This window comes from Sorex araneus, chromosome 1 (genome assembly GCF_027595985.1).
Source record: "Sorex araneus isolate mSorAra2 chromosome 1, mSorAra2.pri, whole genome shotgun sequence".
Classification (NCBI taxonomy): Eukaryota; Metazoa; Chordata; class Mammalia; order Eulipotyphla; family Soricidae; genus Sorex; species Sorex araneus.
This window is the reverse complement of record NC_073302.1, coordinates 208,815,767-208,833,608: the sequence shown is the minus strand read 5'-3', so window position 1 is coordinate 208,833,608 and position 17,842 is coordinate 208,815,767. Positions and strand designations below refer to the sequence as shown.

General features: G+C 39.9%; 1 long non-coding RNA gene across 1 annotated transcript in view; it reads right to left on the bottom strand.

Annotated features, from left to right (window-relative positions):
* The window catches only part of LOC129402171 (uncharacterized), a 101,398-nt gene extending 83,758 nt beyond the window's left edge, over positions 1–17,640 (bottom strand). Inside the window, exon 1 of the long non-coding RNA XR_008628579.1 lies at positions 17,554–17,640. This is a non-coding gene — a long non-coding RNA (uncharacterized LOC129402171). The remainder of the gene's footprint in view (positions 1–17,553) is intronic.
* Positions 17,641–17,842: the final 202 nt, after the last annotated feature.

Here is a 17,842-nt window from a genome sequence, read left to right as displayed (position 1 = left end):
ATAATGGCTACAGAAAATATTGTTTTATGGTAAATATAAAACCTGATATCTTTAGAGCAAGACCTGTGAAATAAAATAGAACTTAGAATTGGCCATTGTGTCTGGTAGTAGGTGGGGCCACTAAATTGATATAGCAGGCAATTACATCGGAAATCTTGTAGGAGAGCAAATGGAACAAAGAATGAAAATCAAAAGCAGACTAGTAAGGACAAAAATTATTCTAGCAATAAATCTGTACCTACACATTCCTGCACATACACCATTAAATTCAATCGGATAGATTTTAACATAAAAACATATTCTTAGTGATAAATTTCTGAGTTATTGTTCTATAAATAATGAGAAAAAATAAAGACACTATAAGCAACAGATGTTTGTGAGCCAAAGTGTACCTTGGGAAGGGAGCTTTCCTTACACACAGGTTTAAACCCTGACACTCCATAGGGTGCCTTCCAGGAGTAAGTCCTGAGCACCTATGGGTGTGGTTACCCCCCAAATTCCTCCAGAAAAAGACCCTAAAATTTGACCATGTTACATCTATTTGATTGTCCCAAAGTCATGTTTCCCAAGGACCAAAATACTTGGGCAGAGAGGATGGGATGGGGGTGGGGGTAATATAGCATTAATTTAAGCCTAAAATTGCAGAGTAATTTAAGTGAGTTTCTATTAGTAGTAACCAATCATATTAAACCACTTTTAAGATGAGTTGGCTAATTTTTTTTGTCATATGGAGTTAGCTAAAATGCTTTTTTATCTTGATAAAGAAAAACTACAGATACTTTTTATCTTGGTAAAGATGCGGCGTTTTTCCTGGGATCCCAGTGCAAGAGCCATGAAATATCGTTAAAGAAAGAAAGGGATTAGAGTGTTTCTGTAGAGGACAATAGAATGAATGATTAAAAGTCTGAAAGAAAATTAATCAGACTTATAAAAAAAACATATAAACAATATGGGGAGAGAGCTCAGGGGTCAGGAATTCATGCCTTCCAAGAGCAAGGACGCCAGTTTAATCCCCGGCACAATATAGCTCCTTAAAATATGAACAGCTATAAGTCTGGTGAACTCTGACCTTGCTGGATCTAAGCCATCACCAAATTCCTCATCTGAGCATTGAAATATCAAATCCAGTTGTCAGAATATCATATGAAGGAACCCCTGAGCTCCTGATGATTTCTTGAAAGCACTCACCCCCAAATAATTATGAGTAGTGCAGAAATTAGGGATTAAAATGAAAGAAAAGCCAACAAATCATTCTCTTTTGATGTGTCTATGTTTATTGTAATCTATACATCCTTTTCCCTACCTACTAGAAAATATGTAAGATATAAAAAAACAACATAGTATGGGGAAAAACAAGTGTCCAAAGACATTAGAATTGGAAATTCTGTTTACAAAACTGAGCTTGCCTGAACAGGGCTGGTGGTGGGTAGGAGCCCTTGGTACATTGGTAAGGGAAAGGGCTCTCCGATGGGTATGGTATGGGAATAGTGTATGCATAAAAAAGTATAATTAAAAGTTTTATAAATTGTGGTACCTCAAAAAACGGTAAAGTAAAATGGAATAATTTAACAATTATTTGAAAAAAGCATCTTGGCAATACATTATTAAAATATCATTTTAAGGCCAGACATAGGGTTAAAGTAATAGAGCACTTGCTCTATTGTAAGACTCTGGTTTGATCCTGTAACCAAGTGGTCTACAAGCCCTGTTGGCATGGCCTTACTGGTCCTCTAGATTAACCGTGGTTCTCTCCAAAATATCAAAATAAATTTTTGGGTATATCAAAATTCTGCATTTCATTAGCTGTAAAAGTCTCTGACCAGGGCAGCTGGGGAAGAGCCCCAGCAGCTCTCCCCATAGGCGCCTGGGTTTGGGGAGTCGGTGGGGTGGCTCAGGCCATGGGCCAGACAAAAGAAGAAACGAGGGCCAAGCCGGCTGATTGATTGGTTACCATTTATTCCATTCTCTCCACGCACCCGTTCCAGTCTCTCTGAGCCTCCATTCTAGCCTCACACTGCCCCTCATGTCTCTCCCGCTCATCTCTCCATGCTCCATCTCTCAGCCTGGGCTCTCTCTCTCCTCTGGATTCTGACTCTAATTCTGACCTCTGGATTCTCAGTGCTACTCCTCCTTCCTAGGCCCTCATTCCTCAATCTCAGCTCTCTGGATTCTCCTTCTCTCACTAGTCTCTCCACCGCTACTTGTCTCTGGGCCCAGCATATACCCAGCAAAATCAACATAAGAAAGCCCTTCCAGGTGGCCCACCAGATTCAAAGGAAACACCACCTAGAGTATTCCAAAGCCCTCCATGACTGCTAGCAGACAAAATACCTCTAAGATGTTTTTATCCTTTCCTCAGTCCAAAAACTCAATCAACATCTTAATACTAGTTATCTTTTTAATTTTATTTTTTAAAATTTATTTATTTTTAATTAGTGAATTACCGTGAGGGTACAGTTACAGATTTATACACTTTTGTGCTTATGCTTCCCACATACAAAGTTCGGGAACCCATCCCTTCACCAGTGCCCATTCTCCACCATCAGTAAACCCAGCATCCCTCCCACCCTCCCCAATCCCATCTCCCCCCACCCCACCCTGCCACTGTGGCAGGGCATTCCCTTCTGTTCTCTCTCTCTAATTAGTTGTTGTGGTTTGCAATAAAGGTGTTGACTGGCCACTGTGTTCAGTCTCTAGCCTATATTCAGCCCGCAACACCCTTCCCCCGCATGGCCTCTGACCACATTGTAGTTGGTGATCCCTTCTCTGAGTTGCCCTCTCCCCAGAATGTGAGGCCAGCCTCCAAACCATGGAGTCAACCTCTTGAAACATATTACTACAATTCTTGGGTGTTAGTCTCCCACTCTGTTATTCTATATTCCACAGATGGGTGCAATCTTTCTATGTCTGTCCCTCTCTTTCTGACTCATTTCACTCAGCATGAAACTTTCCATGCCGATCCACTTATATGCAAAACTCATGATTTCCTTTTTCTAACAGCTGCATAGTATTCCACTGTATAGATGTACCAAAGTTTCTTCAACCAGTCATCCGTTATAGGGCATTCGGGTTTTTTCCAGACTCTGGTTATTGTAAATAGTGCTGCGATGAACATATAAGTGCAGATGTTGTTTCGACTATACTTTTTTGCTTCTCTGGGATATATTCTCAGCAGTGGTATTGCTGGGTCAAATGGGAGCTCAAAATCTAGTTTTTTGAGAATCGTCCATATTGTTTTCCAAAAGGGCTGAACCAGTTGGCATTCCCACCAGCAGTGTAGAAGGGTTCCTTTTTCCCCACATCCTCTCCAACAGCGGTTGCTTTTGTTCTTTTGGATGTGTGCTAGTCTCTGTGGTGTGAGGTGGTATCTTGTGGTTGTTTTGATCTGCATCTCCCTGATGATTAGTGATGTAGAGCACTTTTTCATGTGCCTTTTGGCCATTCGTGTCTCTTCCTTGGGAAAGTTTCTGTTCATTTATTCGCCCCATTTTCTGATGGGGTTGGATGTTTTCTTCTTATTGAGTTCAACCAGTGCTTTATATACCCTTGATATCAACCCCTTATCTGATGGGTATTGTGTAAATATCCTTTCCCATTCTGTAGATAGTCTTTGTATTCTGGTCACTTTATCTTTTGCGGTGCAGAAGCTTTTTAGTTTAATGGAGTCCCATTTTTTGATCTCTGTTTCTACTAGATTGCTTAGTTCTGTGTCATCTTTGAAGATACCTTTATCTTCAATATCGTGGAGGGTTTTGCCGACCTTGTCTTCAATGTACCTTTTGGTTTGTGGTCTGATGTTGAGGTCTTTAATCCATTTTGATCTGACTTTTGTGCATGGTGTCAGGTCGAGGTCTAAGCCCATTCTTTTGCATGTGGTTGTCCAGTTGTGCCAGCACCATTTGTTAAAGAGGCTTTCCTTGCTCCACTTCACATCTCTTGCTCCCTTATCAAAGATTAGATGATCATACATTTGGGGTTGCGTGTAGGGATATTCCAACCTGTTCCATTGGTCTATGGCTCTGCTTTTATTCCAGTACCATGCTGTTTTAATTGTTACTGCTTTGTAGTACAGTTTGAGCTTGGGGAGGGTGATGCCTCCTATCATCTTTTTCCCAAGAATTGTTTTAGCTATCCATGGGCATTTATTGCTCCATATAAATTTCAGGATTGCTTGATCCATTTCTTTGAAGAATGTCATGAGTATCCTTATAGGGATCGCGTTGAATCTGTATAATGCTTTGGGGAATATTGCCATTTTGACAACATTGATTCTCCCTATCCACAAGCAGGGTATATGTTTCCATTTCCTCATGTCCTCTTTTATTTCATGGAGTAGCAATTTATAATTTTCTTTGTAGAGGTCTTTTACTTCCTTGGTTTAGCTGATTCCGAGGTACTTGATTTTCTGGGGCACGATTGTGAATGGGATTGCTTTTTTCATGTCCCTTTCCTCTGCCTCATTGTTTGCATATAGGAAGGCCATGGATTTTTGGGTATTGATTTTGTCGCCTGCAACTTTACTGTATAAGTCTATTGTTTCTAAGAGTTTCTTAGTAGAGGCTTAGGCTTCTCTAGATATAGTATCATATCATCTGCAAATAGTGAGAGTTTGATTTCTTCCTTTCATATCTGGATGCCCTTAATCTCTTTCTCTTGTCTAATAGCTATCGCAAGTACATCCAGTACTATATTGAAGAGGAGTGGTGAGAGTGGGCATCCTTGTTTGTGCCTGATCTTAGAGGAAAGGCCCTTAGTTTTTCCCCATTGAGGATAATTCTTGCCGTAGGCTTGTGGTATATGGCTTCAACTATCTTGAGGAAAGTTCCTCCAAACCCCATTTTGGTGAGGTTTTTCATCATGAAAGGATGTTGGATCTTGTCAAATGCTTTCTCTGCATTTATTGTTATGATCATATGGTTTTTATCTTTACTTTTGTTGATATGATAAATTATGTTGATTGATTTCCGAATGTTAAACCATCCTTGCATCCCCGGGATGAATCCCACTTGGTCGTGATGTATGATCTTTTTGATGAGTTGTTGGATCCTATTTGCTAATATTTTGTTGAGGATCTCCGCATCGGTGTTCATCAGGGATATTGGTCTATAATTTTCTTTCTTAGTGGTGTCTTTGTTTGCTTTTGGTATTAGGGAGATATGTGCTTCATAGAAACTGTTTGGGAGAGTTCCTGTTTTTTCACTTTCCTGGAAAAGTTTGAGGAGAACTCTCTCAACAGTGCACATGGAACATTTTCTAAAATAGACCATGTACTGGGCCCCAGAACATACCTCAATAGAATGGGAAAAATAGAAATTGTATCAACCATCTTTTCAGACCACGATGCGCTGAAGATAGAAGCTAACCACTCACCGACACAGAGAATCAAATCAAATACCTGGAAATTAAACAATTCAATGTTGAACAATGAGTGGGTCAGGAAGGAAATCAAGGAAGAAATCAAAAAATACTTAGAAACAAATGAGAATGAAGACACAAGCTACCAAAACCTATGGGATGCAGCTAAAGCTGTGTTAAGGGGAAAATTTATAGCTCTCCAAGCATTCCTCAGGAATCACAAAGGTTCACATCCATTGAAGAACATGGGTAGCATCATTGCTGGAATTTTTATAAAGCTAAAATTGTAGAAGATAGAGAAAAAAAGTAAAAGGAACAATATACATTTGAGGATTCATGTGGTTTTATTCAATTATTGTAATTATAAACATTAAAATATTTTAATGACGTAATTGTGGTATTATGTACTGAGCATCTGTGATGTTGTGAACACATTAGATTATAAAGGTCATAGAGCAGAGATTCATATGTTTAAACACTTAGAAAGATCTGATGCGTGAAAAAATGCAAATACACACGAGCATCAGTATAGTACAACAATGCCCTCCAAATTCTTATCCTCTAATCAACTGATAGTATAAACTTCTCAGCATATCACCCACTCAGTTCCCTAGTTTGAAAAAAAGGAGAAGGGATATTTGTATTACAAACATATTGAGAAGATTATATGAGATAATGAATGTAAAGTAGTTGAAATAGTCTCACAGTAGGCCCTTTATAAGATCTTTATTAAAGGGGAAATAGGAGGAGAGAATTTAATATACCTATGTTGGTGAAACAGTGAAGAGAAGTAGTACAAAGTAGGAAAGTGGGAGTCGAAAGCATATTACAAGCACTTGAGAGGAGTTTTAGTCAGGTAATAGTTAAAAGGTTTATTCTACTCAAATATGTATATTTCTAGAGCTAAAGTGAGTTAGAAATGAAGAACTATAAAGAGACTAGGCCAAAAAAAATTTTAAATAAAAGAAATAAAGACCAGATCACAAAATGCCTTATATGTCAACTGAAGCATGTTTTGAATGGATAATGGAGAGACACTAAATACCTATAATCAGGAAAATGAAATGACATAACCAAGTTAGATTTATTTCTGGAAGTTAAAAAATTGATTTTAGAATATCTTGACTGGAAGATATTGAAAGACCATATGTCTATGACTCTTTCTGAAGTTAAATGACTATTAAAGATTTATAAATAAAAAATTAATTTACTAATTTTAGTCTCTTATCAATAAATGATAATTTAATGTCTTTGTCTAAGTGCTTCCTTACAAAAATCTCTATGGTGATAGATCCTGTGAACCAACAGGACTGCAACTTTGTTCAAATCAAATAAAAATATTTTATAAAATAGAACTTCTATTAAAAACAATGATAACCAAAGAATGAACAGAGTATTTGATCATTCAATAAATTTATAGACAATCCAGCAAAGGTATATATAAAGTCTATTCATGAAAACAAATCTAAGCAATGCCATCTAGCATTAGCATAACCCCATACGTGCTACTTTCAATGTCTTGCTTCCTTTTATTAGTCTTAAAATTTCCTTCTTGTAGGACATCGTTGATAATTTTATTTACTCATAAAATGCTTCAAAGGTATTTACTATGAATCACTATTCTAAATGTTTTAGAAATATACACTCCTGCAATGTCTATTATGACTTGCATAATATGTTTTTTGACCACTCTATAGCCCTACATATGTATATGGTCTTAAAATAACACCTATATATGCATATTTACATAATATTTTACCAATATACATACTTTTGCAAATATAAGGAAGTTTTTATATGGATGTATATATACATATGATATATGTATAGATGTATGTGTATCTGTATATACATATATACATATGTATATATATGCATATATGTGTGTATATATATGTGTATATATATATGTATATATATATATATACCTCCACTACCCAGCCACGGACACACTCTAGGCCACTTTCCAGACACTTAATACCTATTTTCCATAATTTCCGCACCATATCTGATGGGATTCAGATATGGCATGAACCATAGGATTACCTGTAAGAGTAATTGGAGGCTGCCCTAAAAGCCTCCATCCCTCTCGGAGAGCCCGGCAAGCTACAGAGATTACCCCACCTGCATGGCAGAGCCTGGCAAGCTACCCTTGGTGTATTCGATATGCCCAAGACAGTAACAACAATGGGCTTCATTTGCCTGACACCGAAAGAGCCCCCCAGTAGAGCAGCCTTAAGAAGGATGAGCAAGGAGAGGCTGATAAAATCTCAGGGACAAACTAGACTGCCAAAATGAAGAAAGACAAAAATGATTGTCTATACATTCAACGCATTTATGCTGACATCAGAAACATCCATCGAGAACCTGATGGTGCAAGCCAGAAGATCAAGTACGACATCATTTGTCTAACCGAAACGAGAAGGAATCAAATCACATCATGCCATTTTCGACACTGTACAAAAACTGTTCCTCGGAACATACGACAAAAGAGGCATCAGTTGCATCGGTGTCCTTTTCAACGCGAAGTTGGCCATGAGCATTGATTCATTTGAATGCCTAACAACCCGAATTGATGATTGTAGGATTACATAGCTTCAGGTAGTTTAGGTTTATTGGTTTACTCCCGTCACAGTGCTCCCATTCCTCTGTGTTTATTTGTAGCTTCTTTCTTTGTGTTCTGTTGACTTGTAAATAATGTTTTCCTCTTCTCCTTGAGTCCTTTGCATAGTTTATTCAGAGCAAGTCCCTTTTATATGGACAAAGAAAGACATTTATTAATATGCCTTTGCAATTGGGATTTAATTGGCTTTAATTCCAGGGCATCTGCTTTCTTGACTGTAGCCTTGGTTGCCCTCAGTTCCTAGCCCTCTAAAAGGCAGGGTCCCAGTGGGGGACGAGACGGACCCAGGGCAAGCAGTAAGTTATGTGCTACCCTGGCATCGAGATGGGCCTGGCCAAAGTGCCTTATTCTTTTTTTTTTTTTTTTTTGCTTTTTGGGTCACACCTGGAGATGCACAGGGGTTACTCCTGGCTTTGCACTCAGGAATTACTCCTGGCGGTGCTCAGGGGACATATGGGATGCCGGGGATCGAACCCGGGTCGGCCACGTGCAAGGCAAACGCCCTACCCGCTGTGCTATCGCTCCGACCCCAAAGTGCCTTATTCTTAACTATAAGTTAAGAGTCTGATCATGGACAAGTGCTGTCATGATCTTAAAAGTAATGACGAGACTAGGACCCTGCTAGGAATAGGAAAGACTAATCTGGCCTGAGCACTGTAGTCTGAGATTGAGATGGCCCCAGGAGAGCAATTCTAAAAGCTTAATGTATCTCTTGCTATGCCCATACAAAACAATTAATATTAAGAATGCTTATATGTTTGTTGGACAAGGAGAGGAGAAACACAACCATGGGATTTCATTATTGATGGGTCCTGCTGAAAGAGTATCTGTCCTAGAGAATAGGTATTCTGCTACATTGTAGATTCCAGGCTGTGGCCCAGCCTAGTCTTTGGGATGTAGATTTCAGGTGCTGCCTAGTTTGTAATTGACAATGTAGATTTCATGTGGCAGCCCAGCCCAGTCTTTGATATGTAAATCTGAGTCCTTTCAGCCCAAGGAAGGCTTAGTTTTTGGTTTTGTATCTTCTTTCTGGAGGCCTAGATTACTGGCCTGCAGATACAAGAGAAAAATGTTGCCTCAATGTTTTTCCTGTAAGATATTTTGGTGCCTTTGGTGAGTCAATGTATTGCACCCTGAGCAAAAAGGGGGAGAGGGGGAGAGGGGAGAGGGGAGAGGGGAGAGGGGAGAGGGGGAGAGGGGAGAGGGGAGAGGGGAGAGGGGAGAGGGGAGAGGGGAGAGGGGAGAGGGGAGAGGGGAGAGGGGAGAGGGGAGAGGGGAGAGGGGAGAGGGGAGAGGGGAGAGGGGAGAGGGGAGAGGGGGAGGGTCTTCCTTCGCCTGTCCTTGACCACTGGCCATCCCGATCCAGTCCACACAGTGAACGCGGGCGGTGAGACAGAGCCGCCCAGAGAGCCCGTGAGTGCACTCGCCCCTCAGCGAGCTTTAGTTTTTCACAGATGATTATGCTTTAATAGATGTGGAATCACTGCTGGCAATTTCTATCCTCGTCGTCTACACACCAATATCCAACTATGATGAAGAAAAAATTAAGAAGTTCTACAGGGAGTTGGAGAAGTTTTATAAAGAAGATCACACCTTCTACAAGGTCATTGATTTTAAACCAAGGTAGTACCAAGAAGGTTGCCCGAAGAACTCCACAAGACCAAATCTAAACGTTGGACATGGGAGTCTCCCAGCAGACAGTTCCACAATGAACTTGACCACATCATATTCAATCGAAGGTTTTGCCTGACTGATGTCGCTGTTGTCCCAAAATTCCAAACGGGATCAGGCCACTGTCTTCTTGTGCAAAATTCTACTTCACAGAGTGGGGAGAAAGGACTGCAAAGTTTAAGTTTAAGAAGAGAAATCCCAGAATGACCATCAACTGGGAGCTCTTTGGCACTTTGTAGCAACGTGGGAAGATGCCATCATTGACAACATCGACAAGGAATACGATTGACTGGTTCAGTACCTCCATGACTGCACGAAGAGTGCAGAGAGTGGGAAAGCCACAAACAGAGGCCTGTCTTCTGAAACTCTCGAGCTCATTCGCCAATGTGGTTTGGCATGAGCCTCAGGCAACCACAAGCTAATGTCCGAGCTCACAAAGCTGTGCAGAGAAGTGATAAAGGAAGACCTCAAAGAGAGTAGAGCAGTAGTGTTGGCCGATGCAGCAGAAGCTGGGAAAATTATTTGCAAAATTCGCCTATCCTTTGCCAACTACAAGACCAAGATGACTGCCCTCTGACATCCTGATGGATCTAGCACATCTTCCAGAAGGGCAATGGAAAAGATTATTCACAACTTCTACTCGGATCTCTTTGACAGCCACATCCACCTGTCTACATACCAAATTCCGCAGGATGGATATGTCGTTCCCAACGTCTACCTTCTGAAATCCAATACACCATTTTGTTGGTAAAGACGCATACAGCACCCGGTCCAGACAATGTTGAACCCGAACACCTGAAGAATCTGCTGCCAGTACTTATCAATATACTGGCTCGGCTCTTGACACGTTACTTGTCCAAATGCAAGCTTCTGTCCCAATGCCCCAATAGAAAACAAGCAGAACCTTTCTGTTGTACAAGAAGAAGGGAAACATCCTGGGGCTGGAGTGATAGTACAGTGGGTAGGGCGTTTGCCTTGCATGCGGCCAACCTGGGTTCGATTCCCAGCATCCCATATGGTCCCCTGAGCACCGCCAGGAATACTTTCTGAGTGCAGAGCCAGGAGTAACCCCCTGTGCAATCGCCAGGTGTGACCCAAAAAAGCAAAAAAAAAAAAAAAAAAGGGAGACATCCACGACATCAGCAACTATCGCCCAATCTGCCTGTTGTCCATGGTCTACAAGTTGCTCACTGGAGACATCCTGAATAGAATAGGCAGAACAGTAGATGAAGGACAACCATGTGAGCAAGCCAGGTTCCAAAAAGGATTCAGTATGATTGACCATATCCACACAGTGACCAAGCTCATTGAAGTTTCGTGAGAGTTCAAGATACTGCTCTATCTAACGTTCAGAGCAGTATCTTGAACTCTCATGAAACTTCAATGAGAAATTTCAAAGAAGGCCTTTGATTCTGTTGAGACTGAAGCAGTCATTGAAACCCTAGCCAAACAGGGCATTCAAACTCAGTACATCAAGATCCTCTGGGAGCTGATTATGGATTTGCCACCAGGACCTCACCGTTCTACAAGGAAGTGATCATTGACCACTGACATAAAGAGAGGGGTTCAGGGACTGGAGTGATAGCACAGCGGGTAGGGCGTTTGCCTTGCATGTGGCCAACCCAGGTTCGAATCCCAGCATCCCATATGGTCCCCTGAGCACCACTAGGGGTGATTCCTGAATGCATGAGCCAGGAGTGAGCCCTGTGCATCGCCGGGTGTGACCAAAAAAGAAAAAAAAACAACAAAGAGAGGGGTTCGGCTGGGTGATACCATTTCACCGAAACTCTTCAGTGCCACCCTCGAGAACATCATGTGATGACTGGAATGTGAAGGAATGGTAGTGAAGATAGACGGTTGGCAACGACACCACCTCTGCTTCACTGATGACATCTCGTTCTAATAACACCAAACATTAGCCAAGCGGCACAAATGCTGGCAGACTTTGACTAAGAGTGTGGAAAGGTCGGACTTCAGCTAAATCTCAACAAAACAATGTTCATGAAAAATGAACTTGTCCCTGACGTTCCATTTTCTCTTAATGGAATGAACATCTCTGAATGCAGCAGCTATGTGTACCTGGGTCGAGAACTCAACATGAGGAATGACTTGGCGTCAGAACTGGGCAGGATGAAGAGAGCAGCGTGGAATGCCTTCAAGAGCATCGAAGAAGTGGTTAAGAAGACAAAGAACCTCTGGCTCTGGGTACATCGTTTTGACTCTTCCATTCTTCCTGCACTAACATACACCTCAGAGACCTGGGCCCTACGCAGATAGGATGAGAATGCTATTCGGGTATCTTAAAGAGGAATGGAAATATCCATGCTAGGAGTATCATGTTTTACTCACGGGAGAGAAGGAATCCAGAGTTCTGACCTCCATCAATGATCAAAAATCAGGGATGCTGTCTCGTTTGCCAAAGGCATCAAAAATCAGATGGGCCGGACATGTAAGGCAATTCAGAGATGACCGCTGGACTAGAGTTGTTACCGACTGGATTCCACAGGACATCAAAAGACCACGTGGCTTCCCACCAACGAGATGGTCAGACTTCTTTGTCAAAACCTGAATGAATGGTTTGAGGCCTTTCCTGTTCCTGGAGCAAGCAGATATCATTGGGCTACACTAGCACACACGCAGGAATGAATGGAGACTTTACTGGTGCCTTCTCGAGCAAATAGAAGACCAATGGATGACAAGTGATATTTGTCAATATATATAGGTATAAATATAAACATATTTATATTTATACCAGCAACAGGTAAGTTAGGGAGTTTCCAATATAGAACCAAAGTTTGAAGCTACATAGCCTTGCCTTTAAGTTTATATCTTTTTTATCACTACAATAGAGTCTATATATGAGAAATAAATACTCTGAAGGGATATTGGATAACTTTGATTATTTATAAAAAGTGCTATAGTTATCTTTGTTTGCACTATAGTGTTATTAAGATGTTTATGGAAAAAGTGATTTAACTAATTTAGTGTGAGATCTTTCAGGGGTTGGAGAGTACAGCACATAGGGTGTTGCCTTGCATGCAGCTGACGCAGGACAGCATAAGATTCCTTGGTCCTGTCAGAGTGATCTCTACCTGCAGAGCTAGGAGTAAGTAAGCCTTTAGAATGGCCAGGTCACTGTCCAGAACAAACAAACATGCAAACAAGCAAACAAAGATATTTCTGCTCTACTCTTGGTTACTCTAAGTAGGAAACAAAAGACAGGCCAGATGTCAGCTCCTTAAAAGAGCCCTATGGAAAAATCACTCCCTGAGGCCTCCAGGATAAATGACTCTAGATGTTTCAAGAAAATTATTTTCCAGAAGACTAACAGATGCAAATGATGAATCTTGGTAATTGTCCTCAGCATTATAGAAATAGTTTCCCCTTCAAGTAAGTTCCAAGGAAATCCAAATTAGACACACAAACTGCCTAATGGCAAATCTATCAAGGGCCTCTGGAGGAGTCTGTAAATGAGAAAAAAATAGTTTCTAGTCATTCTTAAAATTTTCATAAGGACTAGAGAGATAGCACAACGTGTAAAGTACTTTCTTTGCACGATCCCTGGCACCATAGCTGTTCCTCAGAGCAGTGCCAAAAGTGGTCACTAAGCACAAATCCAGGAGTGAGCCCTGAATATAGATGTGTGACACTCTCCCCGCAAAAAAAGTCAAAAACAGTAAAGTGAAAGCTAGTACGAGTCTTACTATCATACATACTTCTTCCTTTATAACCTTTACAGTACAAGGATTGCAAAATAAGGAAGCCCATAAAAATCAACCTAACAGGACTCAGATATATTGCATAGAACTAACAATAATTACCAGGCATCCTGAAATCACAGAGATGGTACGATCAATTTTCCCCGTTATGTTATTAATGGTTTCTGAGAATTTATCTACTGCCCCCATGCCAGGCTGTCTTCATCGGGGCCCCCTCAGAGGGGGGAGGATAGAATTTCCCTCCCCACCCCAAGCAGAGCCCCAGCAGCCAAAATCCTCCAGAATTCAGTCACAGCCATGCTCGAGGCCACTCTCCACAAGCTTGGATGAGTCTCACTCATGAAGGAAATGGCAGAGAAACCCAGGTATGTGGGACCCGTGGCTGAGATCTCCAAGCCTGCTTGGATTGGGAGTGGGCCTCCTCCACCCAGATTCCCCATTTTACAGTAGCTTGGCAGACACACCCACAAACTCCCCACCCCCACCCCCACTGCCATGAAATCTCATCAACAGCCAAGACACAGAGACTATAAAACAAAGCTCCTGGAAGAAAGTGACCCAATTTTTTTACTGGATTTTTAGGATCACGAATGAGACCGTGCAACCTCTTTTTTTATTTTTATTTTTATTTTTTCATTTTTTCCCTCTGCATGGTAGAGCCTGGCAATCTACCCGTGATGTATTTGATATACCAAAAACAGTAACAAAATCGTGCTCTTCGTGTTCCTGGAGCGAACAGATGCCATCAGCCTACACTAGCATGTGGCAGGGACAAATGAAGACGTTACTAGTGCCCGCTTGAGCAAATCGATGAACGAAGGGATGACAGTGATACAGTGACACAGTGAAAATTTATCTTAGATTTAGCCTACCTTCTTAAGTGGTCACTTTTTAAATTATGTTTTAAACTACATTTTGTTATATCTACTAATCTACTATTAGTTAATATTTGATTTTCTTGGGTTCAAAGGGGTCATGAAGTGAAAAAATACAAGAAGCTCTGGTTTAAAGATACCAAATTACACGCCAAGTTCAAACTTCCCTATTAGCCATTTTGAAAACTAAGGCAACATCCTATGCAATTGTTCAAAACTATACTGCCGTATACCTATATTTAATAGGAAAACACATAATCTAAAGAGTCAGTGATATTCCTAACAATGGGGCTATTCACCATGACTTTATCCAATTTAAATGCAATGAAAATAGTAGGAATAGAGGATATGTGCTTTGTGGCACACTTAATTGTTCATTGTCAGATCAGAGAACTTGGACTACTAGTTTTTAAGCTGCATTTAAAATAATGCAGCCAAGGAGAATAACTTGTCAAATTATTATGTTTCTGAAAGATTCTGAAGTCATTTGATATTTTCTTAGAAGAGCACAAAGTTCACTTCATTATTATGCCTATTAAATGCTACAAATCACTCTTGCTAAGAAAATAAATATTGTTGTATATGTCATTTCATTTAGAACATTAAATGGAACTACGAACAACTTTTATTGAGTGCTGTGCTTTCCAGGAGGTAGTTTCTCTAGGAGGTAGTTTCATCTCTTATCATGAAGTCTTCATTGTCAATGCTTAAAATTTAAAAATGAAGTTATCAGAAAAATATATGAATGTGTGTGAAAGAAATAGAAAAAGATGGTGATGTTATGATTATATGTATATTAACTGAACACTGAGTAACCAAAAAGGATATCATGAAAGGATTGGGGTACGTCTGTGTCAGTGTATGTGTGTTGTGTCTGTGTGTGTGTGTGTCTGAGCACACATGGGCACATGTGTGCATCTCCTGCAATAATCTGATTCTGCTTAAGTGCCTGATTGATTTCATCTAAAGGTGTTATCTGAAGACTTCTAAAGTTTGAAGTATATTCAAAAAGAAAAAAGGAGATATTATACAGTACCCCAGGGTACTCACTATCTAAAATTAAATTTCACATATAGTTTATAAAACTCAGCTCTATTATCCTCATCATTCTCTGTTATAACCAAGTAGAAAATAAAAGAATTACACAGAATTTAAAAGCTGGCAATAAATTTCTTCTACATTCAGGCTTTATCTAGGAAAGGGTGGAAAGAATAAAATGAAAATAGCATCAACAGAATTTTTAATGGGATTTCTAGAACTGTGTCTTTTTTGAGGATATTTTATAGATACTAAGAAGATAGAGAATAAACATTGCTTTTTCAATGTTTGCCCTGAGGAAGATATCACACAAACTTTAAAAAATACTAGTTTCTAAGATAATTTAGGGTGTTGAATAGACAATTGAAATATAAAATTGGTCTTTAATATCAGTTTCTTGAGTTTGGTTGCAATATTCCTTTCCAGGAAAAGTAAATGCTTGTTATGAAATGAATAAAGCCACTCTGAAAAGTGTGATACTGTATGATATGAAATTTCTGGAAAAGGCAAAATTTAAAAAGACCATAAAAGGGTTAGTCCTTTCCAAGATTTAGGAGAAGAAATCAATGAGTATGTGGAGCTGAAAAACATTTTGAAGTCTCCCAAGAGTGTGTGGTGGCTTGGAGACCACGCTGTGAAATACTCAGCAGTTCAATACAGGTATCTTGGTTTCTATGCTCGGACCCTGGCAGGGCGCTCCAGAGTCACCTCAGGAGTTCTGGGAGTGGGGGGAACCAGCATCACCCCCAGCAATGGCAGGAAGGAGGACACATGGTGCCAGGGACTAACCCTGGCTCACGTACATGCCTTGCCCTTAGGTACCTGTCCCTAAGCCTGGTATTTTCTCTTCTTTCCTCAAAAAACTTTTAATACAGTGAAATGATAATGTACAACACAATAACTGTGGAATGATAACACGACAAATATAATTATATACAACTAATATAAGTATTGATTTGTCCAAACACATAATATATAATGGCTGAGTAAACTATAATATAAACTTTTGAGCTGAGGTAGACTCATATAATATCCTAAATGTACTACTCTGGTACCATGGAATATAATATGTGGGAGATTATGCATATGTAGAGGCAGGAAATTATGAGAAATTTCTACACAAATTGTTTTTAATACCTAAAATTGCTCTAAAGTGTGAAGATATATTGTTAAAAAAAGACCAAAATGGTATGTTTTTTCTATAAGTACATAGGCTGCCATTCATATATATATGTATATATATATATTTAATTTTCTTTAGGCATATGTTATTAGACATTTGGATTCTTCTCTTGGTTATTGTTAACAGTGCTATAATAAACATTGTTTTGCATATATCTTCTTTGGATTTATGTTTTTGTAGTTCTTCCATAATACCTAAGTGTAGAAATGCTGGGTCATTCAGTAGATCTATTTTTAATATATTAAGAAATTTCCACATTGTTGATCAGAGAGAATAGATTAATTTAAATTCCCACCAACAGTGAATGAGGGTTCCTTTTTCTCCATCCTTCTGTTAGCACTTATATTCCCTGGCCTTTCGACTACAGCTATTGTCTGTATTGAGGTTACATCTAACTGTAATTATGATTTGTGCTTCATACATTTTATGTTAGCCATATGTTTGTCTCCAAAGATGCAAGAATTCTTTAACATTTACAAATCAATTAATGTAATGCATTGTATCAATAAAAGGAAGGATTAAATCGTGATCATGTCAATAAACACAGACTTTTTCAAAAAAGAATCAACATTCATTTATAATTAAAAAAACATCACTTTTAACTGGGGCTAGAGAGATAATACAGCAGCAAGCAGGGTGCTTGTCTTGCATGCAGCAGTGCGAGATTCAGTCCCAGTACCCCATATGGCCCTCCTAGCCCTACCAGAAGCAATCCCTGAGACCAAGGTCAGAAGAGCCAGGAGGAAGTCTTGAGTACATCTGGGTGTGGCTTCCCCCAAATAAACATGAAAACCTTTTAACAAAATGTGGATAGATCTTATACCACAAACTTCAAACTAACAAAATACTGTATGGTAAAAATTTGAAAGATTTTCCTCTAAGGTCAGACACACACACACACACACACACACACACACAAAAAAAAAAAAAAAAAAAAAAAAAAAAAGATGTCCACTATCACTGCTATTATTCAACACAACACAAGAAGTCCTATAAAGGGCAATTAGGCAAGAAAAAGAAATAAAACATATTCTAATTAGCGAAGAAATAAAACTACTGCTATTGCAGGTGACCAGATATTATACATACAAAATCCTAAAGACTGGTCTTCCGGCAAAGGTCTGTGACGCTCCCTCGACCCGCCCTTCCGGACCCAGCCTGCTCCGCAGCCCTGAGCATGCCGCCGCTGCCGGGTTGTGGGAAAGGGGCGTGGCCTAATCATCAGGGGCGTGGCCTAATAAAAGTGGGCGTGGTCTCATTACCGGCAGCCAAAGCTCACGCAGCGGCAGATAGTTCCCTCAACGTCCTATCCAAGACTAACATCTAGCTATTCGCAAGCAGTAGGACAATAAAACACAAGACTTCACATAAGAATTGA